This window comes from Euprymna scolopes, chromosome 17, assembly GCF_053919585.1.
Source record: "Euprymna scolopes isolate OS-2025 chromosome 17, ASM5391958v1, whole genome shotgun sequence".
Taxonomy (NCBI): domain Eukaryota; kingdom Metazoa; phylum Mollusca; class Cephalopoda; order Sepiida; family Sepiolidae; genus Euprymna; species Euprymna scolopes.
The window spans coordinates 11,334,735-11,350,390 of record NC_136498.1 but is presented as its reverse complement, the minus strand read 5'-3'; positions in this window follow the sequence as shown (position 1 = coordinate 11,350,390).

The following is a 15,656-nucleotide window of genomic DNA, read 5'->3' as shown; positions in this document are numbered from 1 at the left end:
TAAGGCTTAATCAACGCAAAAACCTACATCTATTATATAAATCATGAAGAAAACTGATTCGTCTAAGGTACGTAACTCTAATTTTACTAAACGCCAGTATTGAATTACGATCGCATATCGGTGAAGGGAGATAACTCAGCATATTTTGAGTTGTCTGTCTCTTCGAGTTGTGTTTACTTTTTCAGTTTTGATTGGAGTTTTGTTATGTACGCTCGAGAATAAAGTTTCTCCGTCCCTTCAAATATACCTTTATTTACTGGCGTGGTGGTAACAGTTTATTTACCCTAATTCGCTATTCCGAGAAGTAAAAAAAAAAGGTTTTATTTTTCCTGAATAAGGAGTTTTTCAATTTTGTTTTTAGTTTCGTTCTGTAAGCTCGAGAATAAAGTCCCTCCGTCCCTTAAAATAGTTCGTGTGATATACCTTTAGCGTACAGAACGAAACGAAAACCAAAACTGACAAAGTAAACACAAATCGAAGAGACAGACGACAACTCAAAATATAGGGAGTTATCTCCCTTGATCGATATGCTATCATAATTCAATACTAGCGAAGATTACTTTTCGTTTCATTCGATAATTTGGGACACCAATTATAAGAAAAGATGCGACTATTTTTCGATAATAGCAATCATGAAAGATTGTTTCAATAAAGTAGTTGAATTTTTTGTTTAATAACAATGACAATATGTCCTTTTTGTAAAGTTTCAGCGTCCCAATGTTTGCATGAAAAAATAAACCAATAAAAAACATTCAGTGAGTTTTTTTGTATTATTAATGTCATAAACTTTGTTACATTAAATAAAGCCGTTATGGCGGAAACTTATCCTCTTTCAGATTAATTCGATGCGAAAATAACTAGCCTGCAAAAATATAAGAGCATGAAATAAAAAAGTGAAGAAAATTGGTTGCAAATTTTTCCCTTTGCGGGCATTAAATTAAAAAAAAAAACAAAGAACGCCAAGGTAACAACATATAGTGAAAAAAAAACAAAACAAAACAAAAAACGCTGGTTCTTATATTGAAAATGTCGTATCAATGAACGAATACAATATTATTCAAATAGTAGTTCCTAATCACACTCTCATATGCAATAAATTTTAGGAACGTACTCACAAATTGATGGCGGTCAGGCACGTCCCTTTTTCTTTTCTCAATTTAAAGTCTTTTAAAAAATTACACTCTTTCCAAATACGTGCAAACCGTAGCCACGTAAATAAAGTCTTCAGAAGTTCGCTTCGTTGCGTCCCAGTGTTTTGTTGCCGGGTATTCTTCTTTGAAGGAGGGCTCGTCAAAATTCCATATCTGCGTCGGGCAATGAATTCACGTCCAATATCCATGTCGCTGGAATTCAAAAAAGACCGAATTTTGCGCTGGGCTTATGACGTCATCAAGGAGCTAGCATTACTCTTTTTCTTTAAATTTTCTATTATCTTTTTATTGTATTTATTGTTTTTATTTATTTATTTTTTCTCTTTTAGCCTTAACCACCTGTTTATACCTTCTCTTTAAATTTATTTATTTAATGCATTCTAATTACATATGCGTAGAAATGGTCTTTAACATTTTAGTTCCATGCGAGCCGTTTTGTGGACAGAACTTACTCGGAAACGAATAGTTTATACAAAAATACAGAACAGAGCTAGGAATACCTTTCTTTACACTATAGAAGACAGAAGAACTTTATTTAAGTAGTATACTTAACATATGCAATCACCGTACGCTTGCTTGTATTAAAGTGTCCTCCATGATACCCATACCATACCAAACCACTGCACGTGGCTCATAATTTAACTGTCACTATTTGTAACTGCAATATACATAATCCCAGCTGTGATACTAGGACTAATTTTCTGAGTAGATGCAACACTCTGCGCCTGACCTTAATGACTACAATTCCAAATCCCAACGAACTAGCTGTTCCTATAACTGGGAGGAAAAAACTTAATAGCTAGCTACGAAATCTTATACATTTTACCTCCAAGACGCTTGCGTTTGTCTTACCTGCATGCAAAAAAAAATAAAATAAAATAAATAAAGTTCCCTCTTCTTCAAACTAAACCTTACCTGTAACTCAAAAATCCTAATGGAAATCTATCTGTAAATAAATAACCCCTCTTCTCTTGAACGCTAACAATCTACTCCTTCCAACCTATCTGCCACTAAACTCCCACATTGCCCCGCATCTGTAGTGGAATCGCTAACTTCCAGCCCCTAATCCCTCGCATGCAAAATGTTTTAATAGCCATCACTAAACATCTATACATTTCTACCTCTAAGGCATGCGTTACAGCTCATTCCTATCCAGTAAGGGATTTAACAGCCTATGCACACAGAGGCAGGTACTTAACAGCCAAAGTACTCAGAAACAAAGCGATCTACACTACACAACTGGCTCCTCGAGTTTTGCAACGATTAATACGTTATTGAAACGACACTCCTTGTTATGCAAAATGCCCCATGACTCTTACTAGAAAATAACTACAACTTCAACTCTATTCGCACCTACTGAAAACCTGCCCATATATCTATTCACCTAATTACGCATGACTCAAAACTTGCTGTCTTATCCATACTATATTGCACTTACATCATAACCCTCCTATCATCTAAAATAGCTCGGGCACAACTCGTAGCTCAATTCTTAATACCTACTAATACTGTAACATCCTAGACCTAAGCTAACATAAATAAAATTAAAAAAAAGGGTAAGACTAAAATCACATTATCTCCTCCCTAACAAGCCCTCTTACAATCATAGACGCTTACACTGCATGAACTTCACCCACCCCCTTTATCCATTAACAAGTAAATAGCATGTCCCTAAATCACTTTGAGGAGTGTAACTAATCAGTAGAGATATAATCCCCCACAAACTAACCCAGTAACACTAACCACGCGGGGTCGCAGAAATACCTGGATTAGAACCTAGGCGCGGAGAAAACCCTCTCAGGGCTGACGGACCCAGTAGGTCTTCCCAGATCATCCGTCTAGGAGAAGGAAAACTCTGAAACTAAACCAAAGGGGAGAGAGACCTCTTCAATCTTGGATGACAACCTTCCTAGAGCTGGTGACTCAAACAAATTCACCGGTTGCAAACCTAAATTGCTTAAGCAATAGATAGGCTCTGTCTATCGCCCGGCTTCCATACTCCTTCTTTGCCTATTAGTCAAGCGCAGAGACACTATCTCGGTGATTCGACAGAAACACCCAGCGGTAGATCTTGTTTCCTGGCTAGGGCAATGAACGCCGTTCTTCCCCATTCCCAGCAAGCCCCACCCCTAAAACTGAACATTTGGGAGTGCTTGAGTATAAGATATGCCTGAGCGATTAGATTGGGTTGACCTTCTTCTAATGGGTTGAGGGTACCGGATTGACAGTTCCTGGCTGCTGTTTCCGACTGGTAGTACAGGAGCCCTAACTCTTTGGTAGCGCTAAGAGCGGCTGCTCCATCAACAGTTGAATAATATCGGATTGTTTGTAGTGCCATGACGCGCATGGAAAGGGACCCTGCACTCATCCCCGGTGGGCTTTCCTGAGGCCACAATCCTAATTGGAGAAAGGTCAGCTGATGGTCTACTTGTGATGCATGTCTGAAGCTCTGCATAACCTCTTGTTTAGCTCCCCCTTACCGAAACTCTTAAAAAAAAATATGACGACAGTACAATTTAAAAATAAGCTTAAACCAGGATTAGGGACAAACAAATTCAACTTGCCTCCTCCCTTGAGGCTCTCATTCACAAATATCCGTGGGCTTAGAACTAACTTAGCTGATGTTGAAGCATTTCTCTTAACAAATACCCCGGATATCTTAGCACTAAGTGAGACTAACCTACACTCCTCCATTCCCTCTAACCACTTTAACATGCCTGGATATCTCCCACTCTGCCGTAAGGACTCTGACAGACATATGCACGAACTTGGAGTTTACATTCGTAATACCCTTCCCTTGACTAGAGAAACAAACCTAGAAACAGATGATCAAGCCTTTATGTGCTTTAGACTAAACATGCAACACAATATTAGCTACTATTATTTTCTCTACCGCTTTCCCTCGACTCAGGACTGCTCCATAATAAACAAAGTATCTGACAGCATAGACACGGCACTGTCCCTCGACACCAGCGCACAAATACATGTATTTGGTGACTTTAATGTCCACCACAAAAACTGGCTTGGATTCTCTACTCACACAGATGCAGCGGGCAGCACAACCCATAGCTTCGCTATATCTCACTCCCTATCACAAATTGTTACGTTTCCAACCCGTTTCCCTGACCAGGAAGAACAACACGCATCACTTCTAGATCTGTTTTGACCACAGTTCCCGATGACTGCATAACGAAGGCCCACAGCCCACTTGGGAACGCTGATCATGCAGTGATAATGGTAGAAATCGCCCTAAACTCTAGACCCAAAACTGAAGAGCCAGTGCTCAAAACAACGAGATATTATAATAAGGCTGACTGGGAAGCCATCAGGGAAATAATTAGAGATGCTCCATGGAAAAATATTTTCTCTCTCCCTGCTGAACAATGTGCAAACGAGACCACTGACTGGTTCAAAACTGCAATCGAAGCGCATGTTCCCATGCGGAAATTTTATAGAAAGCCCCACTCTCCCTAATGGTTTACGTCAACTTGTGCAACTGCCATTGCTCAAAAGCGGCATGCATACCATAGGTTTAACCGACATCAGTCCAGTTCAAACAGACTGAAGTATATAGAAGCTAGAAATAACGTTAAGAAAGAAATAGCGACAGCTAAGAGAGAATTTACGGAAACCACTAAAAAGCGCATCGAAGCACAAAAACTAGGAACTCGAGACTTCTGGAAAATCTACAACAGTGTAGTAAATAATGGGCAATCAACAATTCCCCCACTAACCAACAATCACGAGGTTGTCTCCTCAGCAACTGACAAGGCTAACATGCTTGCCAGACGGTTTGCCTCAAACTCCACACTGGACCCTTCCAACCACCCCTTACCTGACTTTCCTATGCGGACAGACGCCACACTAGACGATCTGGAAACACTCCTGCTCAGGTGCATGCTATCAATAAAAACCTTGACACCTCAAAAGCATGTGGATCCGATCTTATCCCAGCTGTGCTATTAAAAAAGTGCTCAGCCGAAGTAGCTCCAGTTCTCTCCAAACTCTACAACAAATGCCTTAATGAAGCTTGCTTTCCGGGCTGTTGGAAAACTGCTTCTGTTGTACCAGTATTCAAAAATTCTGGCGAAAGGACAGACCCATCAAATTATCGTCCCATTAGCCTCCTCCCACTTTTTGCCAAAATATTTGAGACCATAATTAACCATGCTCTAGTCCATCATCTTACAGATGCTAAACTACTGACTGACAAACAATATGGATTTAGACAAGCCCGTTCCACAGCAGACATCCTAACTGTGATCTCTGAATGTATATACCATTCACTGGACAAAGCGGGGGAGGGCAGAGCGGTAGCTCTAGATATATCTAAGGCTTTTGACAGGGTATGGCATGAGGGTCTCCTCAGTAAAATCAGATCATACGGTATCACTGGTAGAATACTTAACATAATTAAATCCTTCTTAGATGAGAGAAAAATCCAGGTTGTCCTCGACGGTCGTACATCTAAACAATATGATATAAATGCGGGGGTGCCCCAGAGTTCTATCCTTGGACCTCTATTGTTCCTGATATTCATAAATGACCTCCCCGACAACATTGCCTCTGAGATGGGTATATATGCTGATGACACTACACTCTATGGCAGGCACGACAGGAAGACGAATGAACACATTTCTAAAGAAATGACAGAAACACTAGAGCAAGACCTCCAATCTGTAGTGGAATGGGGACAAAAGTGGTTGGTCGCGTTCAATGCTGCCAAGACTAAACTAGTTTCATTCAATAATTACAAGAAACCCTCTCTACCACCCATAGCAATGGCCAACGACTCTTAATCTGAGAGTCCATCTTTCAAACTCCTTGGCCTAACGTTCACAGGAAACATGAGTTGGAACAATTACATTGAAGGCATTGCCAGGGCCGCTGCAAGAAAGGTGGGCTCTCTCTACCGTGCTAGAAAACTACTAACACCCGAAAGTATCCTGTACCTCTATAATTCACCCATGTATGGAGTATTGCTGCCACATCTGGGCTGGTGCATCTGCTACTAGTCTCTCGCTCCTTGACAAGGTTCAAAAGAGAGTCGCAAACCTGATAGGCCCTGAACTAGCATCTAAGCTTCAGCCTCTGTCGCATCGACGAAGTGTTGCATCCCTTTGCCTTTTCTACAAGTATTTTAGTGGTGAATTCTCTGACGAACTGCAATCACTTGTGCCCCCACGACGTGAGCACCCTCGACAAACCCGACAGGCTGCTAAATCCCACCCCCACACTGTAGAGATCCCTAGATGTAAAAGATCTTTTTATTCCAATAGTTTCTTCCCCAGAACCGCTAGACTCTGGAATTCCATTCCAGGTCCCTGCTTCCCCAACAGTACTGACGTGCAGAAGTTCAAGTGTAACGTGAACCGACACCTTGCTGCCCAAATCCCTTCATAGTACCCCAGTAGTTGTTGCCCCTGACAGTAGCCCCCTACACCAAAGTGGCAATTTGCCTTGTTTGGGGTGAAAATGTAATAAAAAAAATAAAAAAAATAAAAAATTAAAAGTAGTTTCGTACGAACCCAAAATATACGAAACTAAGAATCATAAAAGATACGAAATACAGAAAATCAAATATAAGAACGAGAATAAAAATATAATAAATGTATAAACAGGGGGATGCATAATTATTGGTACAAAAAAATTCTAACATTTGTTTAATAAATATTATATTTCCTCTGTCAGATTTTTAAATAGTAGCATCTTTTTATACAAGCAAACTTGCACATTCTTCAGAATAATAGACTATTTTTAAATGGGTAAACATTAATAAAAAAATGTCTTTTCCAGGGCATTCATTGCCAAGCTCAAATATCCACCGACGTGATATTGTAAATAAATACAGATGGAACTGAATGAATGCTATATAAATCTATATCTATTGTGCGAGCCTTTTCTAGTCTCGCACAAAAACACACATTCACATTTCAAGCTATATAACTTGTCATATACATGCGCACACACAAACATACGCGCCCACGTCCACACACGTACATATATTCACGTTCGCATACATACACTCACATTCACGTGTACATACACACGCACTAACGTACACACATGTACTCACACATGCGCACATGCATGCACGCATGGACGACATCATTTCCGCTTTCTAAGGAAATACACACGTGCGCAAAAGACCACCGGAAACGAGTATAAAAGAGAGAGCAACAAGCGGCTCCTCCTTTTAGGCCCAGCTTTCAAACTGGTCGGTCTACGGACCGACCGACCGCGTACCTCACACCACTTGCTACTACGTGGGACAAAAAGCTAACAGACCGTACGTACACATTCACACTCTTTCTCTCTCTATCTACTACTGGTCCCTGAGAACACCTTCGCGTAGCTGACTCTTTGTCTTTGTCTACACGCTGGACTATCATTCTCATTTTCACTATGTTACTCCTTTCTCTTCCCACGTGCGAACAAACTTGAGATGAACACACCTTTCCTTTTCTTTCTACAACACCAGTCCCACAACGAACGATGGTTACACATGTGCGGACATGAACACATGTTATATCTAAAACAAAAAATTCTCTCAACAGAAAATAAACGACATGTTTATTTTATTCCATCGAGTTTTTGTTTCCTTCAATTCCATTCGTTTCATTATTTTCTTGTGGCGAGCTAGGGTATTATATCCTGGTCCGTTACATTATCTATACGCCTATAAATTCGTTTTTTTTTGTGTGTATATATTCATATTAAAAACCCTCTTTTCTATTAGTATTTATTTGCTTTCCCACCAAAGCAAAATGTGACATAAGGTCGTTTTTAATGTGGGGTTAAACCAGCTCCCTGACAAAAAAAGGCAAAAGGAGCACTCTGGTTGGGACCAAAAATAATAATTGTCTCAGTATAGAGGGTTTCTCCTCCATTGACCGGGACAAATTACTTTAAGTGCAGCATCTGCAGAACAGATACTACACTTTGAGATATTAAATTTTTTATTCACAGGAAAAAAAAATGCGATTGGGAAAATGAACAAAAAATTTAGGCACAAGGCCAACTCAAAAAGATGGTGAGGTTGGTTGATCCATCTCGTCTCTATTGGAAATTTTAAAAGATTTCTCTCTTGGCCAGCATCTTTTATCATGGTTACCCTTTTAAATTTGTATTTATGCGTGTGTGGTGGGAGGGGGTGTTCCTATTTAAACCCAATTTAAAACATTTTTTATTTATATAAAAAATACAAAAAGATAATATTAATAAAATTTCATTTGTGTCGAGACACATGGGGGAAAAAAAAAAAAAAAACACCAGGTTAGTAAGGCCCTCCCAACCCTGTCTGAAATGCTAGACCACCCGTTTCACTCTGGTTTGTAAAGGAACCAGGGTTTCACAGGCAGCCTCTAAATAGAGGGGGGAGGGGTTGTGTCCTAAATAGGAGAGAAAAGAAAAAAAAATTGGTGATGAGGGCGTTAGTGTTTGATTTGATTTCCTCTCAGATGGGATGAATTTCGAGAGGAGGCAAAAGAAACAAATTGTTGTTTTTGAAGGTGGGTGGGGGGTTGGAGGCTTTCTAATAAGGGAAATAAGATATTGGAATGGGGCTGGGGTCCAACGGAACCCCAGAACCGAGCACCCCACACCTAGGAACACATATTAAAATTTGGCCCATCTTTGTACACACAGACTTGCTAACTGTATCCATCTTCTTTCAAAAGCCACACGATGCAGCCTTCTTCTGTCGCATCTGATCTTTTGATCTTTACCCGTAGTTGGTGTTTAAACAAAGCGATCAGATCCTGATCAGAAAAAGGCAGCACCCCCCCGGCCATCTAGTAGTCTCAACGTCCAAATCACCATTCTCGCCACAGCCAGGATTGCGGTGAAGACCATTTGTCTCTCCTGGTCCCACGGCGGCCTCATGTTGTCCACTACATTTGATACAGTAATCGGGCGAGGATGCTCGGGGTCGATGCAAGCCGTCACCTTGCCAACATACGACCAGTACTGGCAGAGTTCGTGGCAATCGAAAAATGTGTGATCAGTTGTTTCTGCGGCTGTCGTCCTGCAACAGGGACAGGCCGGTGATTCCAAGAAACGAGAACTGCATTGTATATTGTTGAGGGGAAGCGTGTTTCGGGCCAATCGCCAGGTCAGAGAGAACTCTGAATTGTTCAGATGACTCGAACTCGGCGCCCAACTTCATGCGGATGGATCTCATTCTGCTGCCAACCCCCATAGCAAGTCGTCGGTGGCCCCCCCCCCACTAGATTCCTGTGAAGTTCCCTACGGGTGGCAGTCATAAGGTCGCTGGACCTTGGTAGTCGTTTTAGTGCGGCTCAGAACTCTTTCAGGAAGGCTGAATCTCCCCGCGGCCTGCAACGACTCTCGATAGAGGGGTCGTGAATGAGGTCGGGAAAGGCAGCAGTGATCGCGGGTTGCCATGCTTGATCATCTTGATGGTAGTGGCTAAGGAAGGCCAGCCTCTCAGCGTCTCGATGACACTTCAAGTCCGGCATTTAAACCTCCTTCACACGGATGTTGAATACAGACCTCTCTGCTCACCCAGTGTCTTCCTTTGTCCCAAAGGAGTGAGACAAGAGTTTGACAAGAACTGTTAGGTGTTGTGCAAGCAAAGGAAGTATGGCCAGTCGGTAAAGGATGAGATGGAAGACGTATGTGGTGCATGCCTTAGCTCTACTTTTTAAAGAAAGTTTCCAAGGAAGCCACAAGTTGACCGCAGCCTCCACTTTTGACCATACCTCTGACCAATTCTTATCAAGATGGAGGTGAAAAGAAAAAATCGCAATTAGGTGGGGGTGGGGATCTTGGAGGCTTCCTAATCAGGTGGGGTGGGTGAAGCACTCACTCATCTAGCTAAGAGGATAAGGATAAAATTACACTTGATGGAACTGCGTGTTCCACACCTAGGTGGGGAACACATATTCAAATTTGGTTCCTTTTCGTACGCACAGATTTGCTACATGTATCAATCTTCTGTCAAATGCCGCGCGATGCAGCCTTCTTCTATCACATCTGATCTTCACCCGCAGTTGGTGTTAGTTGGTGTTTAAAGAAAGCGATCAGATCCTAATCAGAAAAAGACCCCTCCCCCAGCCACCTTGCAGACGCAACGTCCAAATCACCATTCTCGCCACAGCCAGGATCGTAATGTAGACCATTTGTCTTTCTCTGTCCCACGGCGGTCTCGCGTTGTCAACGATATTGGATACAGTAATCGGGCGAGGTTGCTCGTGATCGATGCGAGCTGTCCCCTCACTGACATGATCCCGGCCTGAAGGCCAAGAACAACAGAAAAAAGGCAACCCTCTTTTCTATTTATTTAAATATTTATTCAAAAAGAATATTCCAGGCTTTACATAATTTTTACAAGAAAAATAATATAAAATATGAAAATAAATCTTTCTAAATGTGGCATGAGGCCAAAAGGTAGTATGGGGGTCGGGGGTCGTTCACTTGCTCTATTCCCTATAACTAGTTCCAGTCACCACAATACCGCATGCACTCTAGGGGTTGGATCTACTTAAAGCCCCAGATGACATGAACAATATTTACAATGACTTTTTTTTTTTTTTAAATTTTTTACAATGACTTTTCCTTTTTTTTTTTTGATAATGATTTTATTTACAATGAATCAATGAAGGTGATGTGTATGATATATGAGGGATGAAATTGTGATGCGTATGATATATGCGAGTGATGGGCGGGGGTAATGAGAGCCTTAAAACACCCCAAAATAAAGAAAAATAACAGTAATAAAAAATAATTTTAAAATGCTTCCTGCTTTTTGTTTTACTGGTGGAAGAACTCGGAGACGATCCTGCGGGAACTGGTCGACCTTGTACCTCAGGGGGCTGCTCTCTTGTGGAGGGGGTCTTCGCGATCTTCCCATTTTTTCTGACCACAGTACTCCAGCCGTCAGGTGTTGTTGTTGTGCCCCCTCCGGCTGGCTTCTCAGAGGCTGCTGGTGTCACACCCTTCTGTTTTTCAGCGACTTTGACTTGAGGGATCCATTTAGGACAATCCCTCGCCATATGCCCTATTTGTTGGCAATACCAACAGTGAGGTTTTCGCCCCTCGACGATGACGCTCATAGTCAAACGTCACTTCTGAGCAGGGCCGGTATTTTCTCAAAGCCCTCTCGGTCACAACGCATTCTCACTGAGTAGTGCCCTACCATAAGGCTACGGGGGCCACGGGCCGGGAGTACAGCTTCGACATCCCCATACTGGCTCATTATTGCTCCTATTTGCTCAGAGTCCAGGAACCAGGGACGCCTAGAATATAAGCAGTGGTTTGACTCCTGCTCAGATACACTGGCTTGAATCGCAGATTCTTCCATTTCAGGTCACATTTGGACAGTTTTACTGCATCATCGATGGTCGGCAGCACCAGGTCCCACATGGCGTAACTGTGACGACAAATGTACGTCGCAGGTATTTGGAGATCCCCCAGAATCTCCGCCATGATAGCCTTAAAAACCCCTGCCAGACTTTTCTTTTTCCAATCTGGTGACTAACAATATTATTCTTGTGGATAGTCTTTCCACAATACCTAGCAGAGGTTTGATAATGTTACCGTCAGTAAACTCCTTATATTTGGAGTTGAATAGCTGACGGTAATCTTCGGGAGTAAGCTGAGACTGGGGTCCCCACACCTTCTCTGCTGCCGAGGGCGTTGGTGTTGCTGGCATCGGTGATTTCGGCGAGGGCGGTGTTCTCTGATCGTTGAGCAGGTTGACCCTATTGCCTACATGCTAGTTCCTGGCAGTGTATGCCAATCTGCCGGGCTTTCCACCGAATACAATCCCCCACCCCCGAAAGAATTCCATTAAGCACATGCCTCCTAGCCAAAATCACCCCCCCCTTCTCTCCATACCCTCTACCTCACCCCATCCTCCTCGTTCCTTCATCTAAAAAGCTTCCCTCACCCCTTGTCAACAAGAAAGCTGACCGATTTAGAAGCTATTCGTCCAACACATCGCTTCTAAAAATCAAAATCATTTCTCGAAATATCTTGCTACCTAGACCATTGATTTTGAAGATCCATTACACCATAGACATGCATATATAATTCCATCACCCATGGGAATCTATGCAATGGACCAATATTCTGCCTACTTGGAAATAAAACCCGGAGGACATTATACTCCTTCCGATAATGGACTGCTCAGGTTGTATGAAATTCCCTCTTCCAATAATTATCTTAATATAATTATCAACAACCACTCAAAAACTATTTTCAATATTTGTGCTAAAAAGCAAAATACGTGCCTTTACACAGCTGAACATTTTGCTAACCGCATTTCATTTCCTCTGATGATATGAGCCATTATTGAAAATCCATGGATTAAATTAACTTTAGGCTTTAAACTTTCAAATACAATCAAATGAAGTCAGAACTCTACAAAAAAATTATGATAAACCGGCTTTCAAAACTATTTCCCCTCATTTTTTTCGCCATTATTGCCAGTACCTAGTACATACATACATACATACATACATACATACATGATGGCAGCAAATTCTATTTCGAATATTGCCATTACTTGATATAGTACACATAAAAATACATATACAGAAATATGAAAACAGATAAATGATGGACCGCATGAAGGTGGCTTTTAAGCCCTGCCAAACTCCGGCATTCTTTGGCACACATTGTGCAGACATGTGCACCACTAACAGCATGTTCTTGATGGTCACTTCTATGTATATCCAAATGCCACCTTAGACCACCTGCTGTTTTGCACATTAACCCGCAGTTGATACAGGTTGATCTAGCAACACAAGACTGTTTTGTAGAGCACTGTGCTCATGAGTAGTCTGGTGGCTTTTCAACCCAGCTCTGCTCAGACAATTTCCCACACACCTCACACTCCAGACTAATTTCGTATACCTTCCCTTTTCGGATATCACGTTTCAGTCGCTCATACTGGATTCGATCAGCCTCAAACTTGCCCACACCTCCCCGCAAGGTCCTTCTCCATTCTTTACGACCCAAAGCAAGACTATCCCAGGTTCTCTCATTCATCTCACATTTTTTCAAGGTGGACCTCAAATAATCCTTGTATCTCATTTTAGGCTTTTGAGCCAGACGTCTTCCCTCGGCGAGCTTGCCATAAAGGAGTTGTTTGGGAAGTCGACTGTCATCCTCACCTCATGACCACTCCATCTCAGTCTATGTTTGATAATGAGAGCTTCAATGCTCAAACATTGGCCAGACATACATACATACATACATACATACATACATACACACATACATGCATACATACATACATACATAGTGGCTTCCTCTAGTCTTGACAGACTATGGATACCCACTGTAAGGGTGCATGCGCATGAAATTTTTGTGATAAGAGTTGTGATAAGAGTTGTGTAATCTCCAACCACACCTCTCCTGAGTTGACAGTGTTAAATACCAGTGGCAAGTGGAAGTTCAGGACGACAGGAAACAATGCCGAGATAAGCGGAAAGCACATACAACACCTAGAATTCACAAATGGTCACCCATCTGCTTAACTTCGATGATCTGACGAGAACTGGTGTGTCAATGTGACTATGCTGTATGCACACACACACACACACACACACACACACACACACACACGCACACACACACACACACACACACATATATATAATTATTCAGAATAATGAAATACAATAAATCTACTGCTGTGCAAATCCAGTGATTATCGGTCCTACAAAATATTATTGGATGTAATGTTTTATATAAGATTATCCCAGCTAAATAAAATTGCTCAATATCCTAGATAGAGCAAATAAATCATAATTTAAGAATTTAAAATTTGTGATTTGAAAAAGTTAAATTTCAAATATAGAAATTTTATTGTATGCAAGACAAAGAATACAGTATAGCAAAATATATTTCCTTAACCAATGAGTTTTCGATGTTTATACATCTCGGAGGAAAAATATTAGCAAATATTATAAAAGGTTTGTACCTGATTTGAAATAAAATTTGTAATAAAAACAGAAAATTGAATTAAATGTTTTTAAAGTTTTTCAATCATTTTATTTAATTATTTCCATTTCATTTAATTATTCAATTTTATTTAATTATTACGTGTTATTTCATTATTTCCATTTTATTTAATTATTTCCATTTTATTTCATTATTTCCATTTTATTTAATTATTAAATTTTATTTAATTATTCCATTTTATTTAATTATTTCAATTTTATTTAATTATTCCATTTTATTTAATTATTTCCATTTCATTTAATTATTCCATTTTATTTAATTATTTCCATTTTATTTAATTATTACACTTTATTAAAGTATTACATTTTATTTAATTATTTCGATTTTATTTAATTACAACATTTTTTAAAAATTATTTCCATTTTATTTAATTATTGCATTTTATTTAATTATTACATTTTATTTAATTAATACATTTTATTTAATTATTTTTTTAATTTATTTATTACATTTTATTACATTATTGAATTTTATTTAATTATTAAATTTTATTTAATTATTTCCATGTTATTTAATTATTACATTTTATTTAATTATTACATTTTATTTAATTATTACATTTTATTAAATTATTTCAATTTTATTTAATTATTTTAATTTTATTTTATTATTACATTTTATTTAATTATTATATTTTTATTTATTTATTACATTTTATTTAATTTTTACATTTTATTTAATTATTTTCATTTTATTAAATAATTTCCATTTTATTAAATTATTACATTGCATTTATTTATTACATTTCATTTAATGATTAAATTTCATTTAATTATTACATTTTATTTTATTATTTCCATTTTATTTAATTATTACATTTTATTTAATTATTACATTTTATTATATTATTACATTTTATTTAATTATTAAATTTTATTTAATTATTACGTGTTATTTCATTATTTCAATTTCATTTTGAAACTTAATATGTGAAGCTTTGAATTCTTGGACGCAAAGCCCCCACCGGCCGGTCGTGTGAAGAAATAAACCCATCATGTGCTTTATAAATAAAAAAAAAAAAATCATATATATTATATAAGTTCATTACTTAGATGTGTTGAAGAAGGAGAAGCTCTTTGAGTGAGGAGATAGTGTTCAGACAGTCTTAGTGTAGATATGAGATGTAGAGTTCACATTGTCGATATGAGATGTCGAGACGTGTATGTAATGACATTTTATAACACACTTATATAGACATATAATACAATTTTCACTTTACCTTTTTGGTAGAATCACAAACACAAGACGACGTTTTATAAAACACATGATGGGTTTATTTCTTCACACGACCGGCCGTGGGGGCCGTGGGGGCTTTGCGTCCAAGAATTCAAAGCTTCACATATTAATTTTCAAAATGTGATCGTCTCGCTTCTAGACGATTGAAACCCATTTCTGGACGCAAACTATCATCTGTCGATCTCAAACTCCCCTGAGTTTCTCACTGACTCTTCTGACTTTTTCTAACTAACTAACTTTCACTTCCTATATTGAGAAATCCATGCATGTCCGGCC